At 40.8% G+C, this 7,686-nt stretch overlaps 1 long non-coding RNA gene across 1 annotated transcript; it reads right to left on the reverse strand.

The window, feature by feature from the left end:
• Positions 1-207: 207 nt before the first annotated feature.
• Positions 208-744, reverse strand: LOC122018720. Its single transcript, XR_006121880.1, has 3 exons — positions 623-744; positions 436-532; positions 208-243 (listed from the first exon to the last, which is right to left on the reverse strand). It is a non-coding gene; the product is annotated as an uncharacterized LOC122018720 (long non-coding RNA).
• Positions 745-7,686: the final 6,942 nt, after the last annotated feature.

The following is a 7,686-nucleotide window of genomic DNA, read 5'->3' on the forward strand; positions in this document are numbered from 1 at the left end:
ACAGAGCATGTGGTTAGGTCACTACCTAAGGCATATGTGATCAGGTAGATAATATGCAGTGCAGAATAAATAAACAAACAACATGTACTAATCATGTAGTGACCAACCGAAATAAACAGGTAACACAATTACTGTTATATGTTAAACATATTATCATGCATATCAAAAGACATAAGTCAAAGTACCCGCCTCCAATAAAATGGTCCAACTCGGACGCCGAGATGCTCGTCTCGAATCAAAGTCCTGTGTTAAATCGCACAGTTTAGCTAATTTAATTATAAACAAATAGCTAAACAAATTTCTAACCCACTAACCAGTTAGGGTTAGTTTCGTTAACCCCAATTACACCATTACATAACTTCCAAACCTAATTATTAATTATTGCTAACTCAACTAGCAATAATCTACCACAAATATCAAAACCCTAATCCTTACCTTAATTCAACAGGCAGGAAAGGTGCTGTCGATTGCTACAAAAAGTGGCTGCCGGAATAGGGCAACTCTAATATCGCCGATCTGTTGTACCAAGGATCTGAAAAACCAAAAGGTACCGATCTAATGTTATGATCAACAGTAGCTATAGAACAAGAACAGAACACTAGATCACGACCTAAACCCTCACCTTTCTGTCACAATACCGTATCACCACTGCTCTGAGGAGGAAGAAATGCTCACAGCTAGGGCACAGAGGATTTCCGGCCGGCAGCACTGCTGTGAGAAGGTCTCGGCTCCGGTTAGAGTGGCGGTAGAGAAGTAGAAGGGCACAGAGCGATCGGCGGTGGCTCTAGTCGCCGGCGGCAGAGAGGAAATTGGCCGGCACTGTGCAAAAGAGCCACAGCGGCAGTACACAGGGAGGAACTAGGCACCGGAGACTGGTGCTGAACCTGTGGCCGGCGCTCGGCTTCGTCTCGGCGCTGCCACCAATCGAGAGAAGGCGCGGGTTCTCGGGTGGCGCCGCTAGGGCACACGGAAAGAAGAAGAAACAAGGTTCGGGGTTCGGCCGGCGGTAGAACTAAGGCAGAGAGGAGGGTCGCTGGCGTCGGTAGAGGAGAGAACCGCCGGGGCCGGCGGTTAGGGCAAGGAGTCGAGCACGAGGAAGAGGCGTCGGCGCGAGGAGAAAGGGTGCGCTCGGGTGCGCAAGTGAGAAAAGAAACGGCGAGGAAATAAAGAAAAATATAAAGAAAAAGAAAAGGAAAAGGAAAAGAAAATAAATCTTTTCCTCATTAAAACAGGATAACCTAAACAGACCTTTCCCGGACCCTGTTTTTGTCCCCGTTAACATGTCCATACGAGCTCCGAAAAAAATTCTCGAAAAATTTCTAAAAATTCCGGAAAATTCCCTTATCATTTTCGGTATTTTACATTCTCCTCCACTAATAAAAATTTGGTCCCCAAATTTCGTTATCTACCATCAACAAGTACTAACAACAGATATATAGTATAAATGCTGAACGGTAAATAAATCACATACCTCAAGTGAAAAGATGGGGATATCGAGCTCGGATCGTATCCTCAAGCTCCCAAGTAGCCTCCTCGTCTGAATGAGGCTGCCATCCTTTAACACCCATAAGCTTGTTAAGATCAACCTATGAATATGGGATTTACTGGAATCTCCTCATAAGTAATGTCAGGCTGAAGGAACTGGATTATCTATCAACACATGTATCGGATCGGTACGTATCTCCTCGGCGTAGATATGTGGAATACGACGTGAACGCCTGCCAAAGACGGTAATAGTGCCACCCGATAAGCTCATGCCCAATCCTTTCCGAGATCCGGAAAGGTCCAATGTATGTCGGAGCTAGCCCCAGGGCCAATCTCTTCACCCTTTCTTGGGTGAAACAGAAATACACGGTCGCAAATGGAGAACTCTAAGGGTCTCCGACTCCGGTCAACATAATACTTCGGCGTCTTATGCCTCTAACATCCTCCGTCCGATAATGGACCAACTCGCCTCATGCCGAGCTCTATGAGGTCCCAACAACGGGCCTCGAATCTCGTCCCGATCGACAACCGAGCAACTATGGTAACAAGAATACCTGCTCTGTCTGCTCCTCAAGGTCTAACCCGGAGAAATCTCAATCAAATGTGATCACAACTCTGGCAAGCTAAAGTCCCTCGACTTCGGCTGGTATCGACAACCACATTAGCTTTTCCCGGTGATAGCTAATGGTACAATCATAATCCTTCGAGAACTCCATCTATCTCCTCGGTTGAAGATTAAGTTCCTTCCGAGTGAACAGATATTTGAGACTCCGATGGTCGGTGAGAATCTCAATGTAATATCATATAGGTATGCCGCCAAATCTTTAGGGCAAAATAATGGCCAACTTGATCCAACTGGGTATTTCTTCTCATACTCCATCAACTATCGATAAGCATATACAAGCGCCTCGTGCTACCAGTAACACTAGCCTCAACCGTAGGACGTGCTGTAGAGAACAAATTGTCCTCTCCGTAGTAAAACCAACAATCACGAGCCGCAACAATATCCGCGCTCCTAGAAGCTGATCTTGAAATCCTCATCCAAGTAAACTTCACGCCTTTCATGGTCACGCGTGAAAGTAGCATAGCTATGTGGAAGAAACCCTCGACGAAAGTCTGTAATATCCTGCGGATCTCCTACACTGATTTCGGCTGCTCCCAACCGTAACAACCTCTATCTCCTGTGGAACCACGGTACACTCCTACTGGTGACCGTGTGTCCCAAACTTCATAACAAAAGACAATTCAAATCAGCACTACTGACAATCACATATAGATGTTCTCATCGAAACATCTCTAGATCTATGCAAGGGTGATGTACGTGACTCACCTCGGATCCGTAATAGATCACAACATCGTCCACAAAGATAATGGAAACCTATCCAAACATCCTCGACATACCAAGATCAACGAGTCTCTGAAAACATCTAAGGCACTGTAAGCCTATATGGCAAAAACCAAGACACATAATGTTCGTATCACAGACATTCCTATCCACAGGATCTCCGATAATAAATCGAAAAATCTGATCATCAATAACATAAATCACCAAAGATTACATCCTCCAGAGTGAGAGCAACGCTCCATCACAGGAAACACCACATATGTGGGAGCAACGCTCTACCACAAACAATCCGTAATAGGTGGGAGTAACGCTCCACCATAACAATCCAAAATATATAAGAGCAACGCTCTATCACAAACCAACTATAATATGTGGGAGCTCCGCTCCACCACAAACGATCCATAAGCGTCCAAGTCATCTTACTATCCAACTAGAGACTATACCAGATCTCTCTACCACAAATCACTGTGGTTAGCCTAGGCTATAACAACCTAGTAAACTAATCAAATCCATCATCTACTCTATCAGCATCCTAGTGGGTCATCCACTGATAGGAAAATTAGTTGATGAGTTAATTCAACAAATGACATAATGCAGTCACTCCACATTCTGCATTCAATATAAGTAGAATCATCCTACTGCTACCAATGTATACACCTAGCACACATGCTCACACAACATATGTATGATCAACAAAATCCTCCAATTATTATACACCAAACATACTCACACCTCAGGTATATTCAGTATGATACCTCCAACAATACATACCGAACACGTGTGCAAAATCAATGTAGGTAAAATCAATAATACACCTCAAACAACACTCACATGACATATCTTCACCTATGCCAAGAGTATAACCAACATATACTTCCAATAAAGCATACTAAACCCAGGTGCACTCACATATCAAACAAAATCAAAAAGATACCACAGATACTACACCAAACACATATGTACATATCCCAACTCAGATTAAATCGACAAAATGCCTCCATCAAAACACCACCGATGTACTTATACTACATCTCGGATTTAATCAACAAGATATCTTCAATAATACATCCAGATACATACACCGAACTACATATCTATACTCCACTAGGAACCTTCAAACCATATCAGAACATGGTTACATATACTACTTGCAAATGGGCAGTCTACCACAGGACTCCTACAACACATAACAATCATAATATACATCCAATATAGACATGCAAAATCAGCATACCAGCTCAATCAAAGAGACCAACCTTATGCTACCAACACTCATGGGTTACAGGTATATCTAAACAAAATTCATGCATATGTATCAAGCATGAATACATCAATCAAAGGTAACCCAAAATAAGGCAGCCTAATTATCCAATAACAACCCTGCTCTAGGTTCAAAGGAACCAGTATCGAACAAGGAAGATATACACACCATCGTATAACATTGCAAGTCAATGTCATACACTACCAAGACCATATCTAATGGAAAAAATTTTTTTTATCATCATAAATCCAAATGTACTCTTCCAGTATACACTAGTAATGAGTGTATCTCATAAGTGTTAAGCAATTAGCTCTACACTTCCTTACATCAGCGGGGTCATATATCCCAATGCACCCTCTAAGTTATCCCACCAGATATATACAGTCCATGGTCAAAGTCTTCATGGAATAGGATACATCGATCCTCTATAACCTATCCAAGCCGACAATGATATACGGCTGAATCCGTCCTTTCCACGTCAGTACAAAGCATGTACTCAAATGTGCTCTAGATACATAACTAAGCACAAACAACCTAAAGGTTCAAACCTCTAAGAATAGAGTATGACAATCCTCTACTGATCAACCAACAAAACTAAATCATTCATCTACTAACTAATCAAGAATACATTAATCCTCCACAAGCAACTAAGGTATATCAAACTACGATCAAATGATATACTACATTATCAAATAACTAAATCAGTTCATGGGTCAATTCAACACTAATACATCATCTCAAACTAGAGAATGTCAATCCACATAATATCATATGAATAAATGTGTACGACCCAAAAGAAAAAGCTAGAATTCAATATCATCAAGACACCCTCATTTTTTTTTTATCCTCAAAAATATCAGCCCACTAATATCAGATGAATAAGTCTCTACTCTCCATGAGGGTAAGTTAGCATTCAAAACATCAAATCATTATTTATCCACATAGTTTAATATCAGATGAAACAAATATCAATTTTATCATCCTGTTAACTAACCACAATTAACCAGATTTATTAAAATCAAAAATCTCATAGGCACGTAAACTCTCTAGCTTCCAATTTATAATCTGATCACCAATTATTAACATCAACCTATGAACACCATACAGGATACTCACTATAACACCATCAATAACAACCCAAATAAAAGATCATCAAAATAGTTATCCACTAAAAGATCATCAACAACCTCATAACATTTACTCTCTTAAATCATTAGAAATCAACACATCAAAATATCTGATCTCACAATATCCCTCAACCTCAAACCATTCTCAACAATGATCAAACTTGGTAACTCCCCAATAAACAATTTTCATCGTATCGGGTACCCTAATATCCAAAAGATATGAGTATAAAAACTCAACTGACTAAGTCAACAGGAATAGGTAAGTGTCATCCACTACCCAACTAACAATAGCAGAGACTGGTATGTGCCTCCATCTCCTACTAGTAGTAACAGAAGATAAAACTACTAATGCTATGATAATAAAATCACTAGAGATAATAATCCTTGATATCTATTAAGGTCAATCATGTTCAAAGGATAACCCATCACATATAATATGTGCTACAACATCCAGACAAGTACTAAAGATAAAGTGCTACTACATGTCATAACTATCAAATTAAACATCATACCTATATGCCGTCTGGAGATGTTCCATCGCTGTCCAGCCCCCAAAATTGACCTCAGAATTTCGTACGAGAAAAACAAACACCGGAAATCCATATAAATCCAAAACGGAAGTCCATAACATAATCGAAACGGACAAATCCGTGCAACTGAAAATAACTGCCCAGACTAATCTGTCTCACAACTAGGGCTAGTATAAAAATGTCCAAAAATACCAAACGCAGGTATCACACCCTGCTCTGATACCAATGAATTGGTATCAGATAAATCCCGAAAATCCAACACACGGAAATCAAATAAATATCGCCAAACTTTGGCGTGCTGATACCCAATAAACTGATATCAGATTATTCAAAGTATCCATAATACGAAAACAAAGATCGTAAAAATCCAGAACACACAGCAAGTATCGTATACCTGCTCTGATACCACTAAATTGTCACGCCCCGAAGGAGTCTCTGTCCGAAGAAATTTCGGCAGCATCTCCCCTGTACGGCGGACAATATGAAACTTTCTACATATCACATATACATCAGCCACAGGCGGCTGAAATGATAACAAAAAAATAAAGACAAACACCACGCAGTTAATAAAGATATCCAGCCTCTGGCTGTCACAACCACGCAGTTAATAATAGTAAACAACAACAATAGGACTCTGACTCGAAATCCACCCTACTCCACTACACTCGTAAAGCTCAAATCCAACGAACTCACCTCTTCTGCCGTCCAGGCAGGCATATAGTAGAATAAAAACCAAACCATCCAAAAGTCCATCAAACGGTAACAATCCGTACAATATCCATAAATAAAATCCAAAACAAAACTAAAACATAGTCTGATGGAAGAAAAACCAAAATAAAGCAAATAACAACCTAGTAGAGAACTAGCTCTACGTGCAGATGGGGGCCAGCGACTGGAACTGCTCCGGACAGCCTCAACCTGAAAATATATCAACAATGGAGGCGGGGTGAGTCCAACACTCAGCAGGTACAACTGATATGCATAATAAAACAAATAACAGACAACACTAATCATGCGTACAGTCTCCTGAATATGAGGAGGATAAATGCAACTGAAATGAAATCAGAAGATAACTGTACTGACCGGATCAAAGTATAAAGGTAACAGGTCGTCAGACCGAGTGAGTCATAATCCTGTATGCATGTCAATCAATGCATCCAAACAAATGCAGCATATAAGTGCAGCAATCACAAGCAAATAAAAATGCAATAAATGCATATGTCAACCCCATACTCTGAAATCAATGCTCCTGTGCAATGACAGAGTAAACGGTCGGAGTACTCCTGTCCTGTGACCCCAAATCATAAATGGGGAGCTCAATGCTCTCATCTCCGTTGACACGATGACGGGAGGATATCTCACGGCCTACCACGCGAGTCTCTTGACCAACGGAGCCAAACAAAGTCCACCATCCGTGCCTACCGCCCTAAATGCCAAGCAGGATCACGCGCGGCTGACACCGAGTCGCTGCGACCAACCAGCGGAGCAACAAGTGAAGTGAACCGCACACACCGGATATACAAATCCATGGGTGATGTGTGCAGTACATGAATCTGGCGATGAGCTCAACCAAAGTAGAGCCGACAATCGACAAAGCATGCAATCATGATGTATGATACTAAACATGGCAATCTCATGAATAACATGGCATGATCCATATAAATAGATACAAAGTGTGTACCACAAGAAGACGTATCAAATAGAAGGTACACAAATCGAAGAGGGTATCAAATAAACCCTAGATCCAGAATATAACAGAGCATGTGGTTAGGTCACTACCTAAGGCATATGTGATCAGGTAGATAATATGCAGTGCAGAATAAATAAACAAACAACATGTACTAATCATGTAGTGACCAACCGAAATTAACAGGTAACACAATTACTGTTATATGTTAAACATATTATCATGCATATCAAAAGACATAAGTCAAAGTA

Source organism: Zingiber officinale, chromosome 9A (genome assembly GCF_018446385.1).
Source record: "Zingiber officinale cultivar Zhangliang chromosome 9A, Zo_v1.1, whole genome shotgun sequence".
Lineage (NCBI taxonomy): Eukaryota > Viridiplantae > Streptophyta > Magnoliopsida > Zingiberales > Zingiberaceae > Zingiber > Zingiber officinale.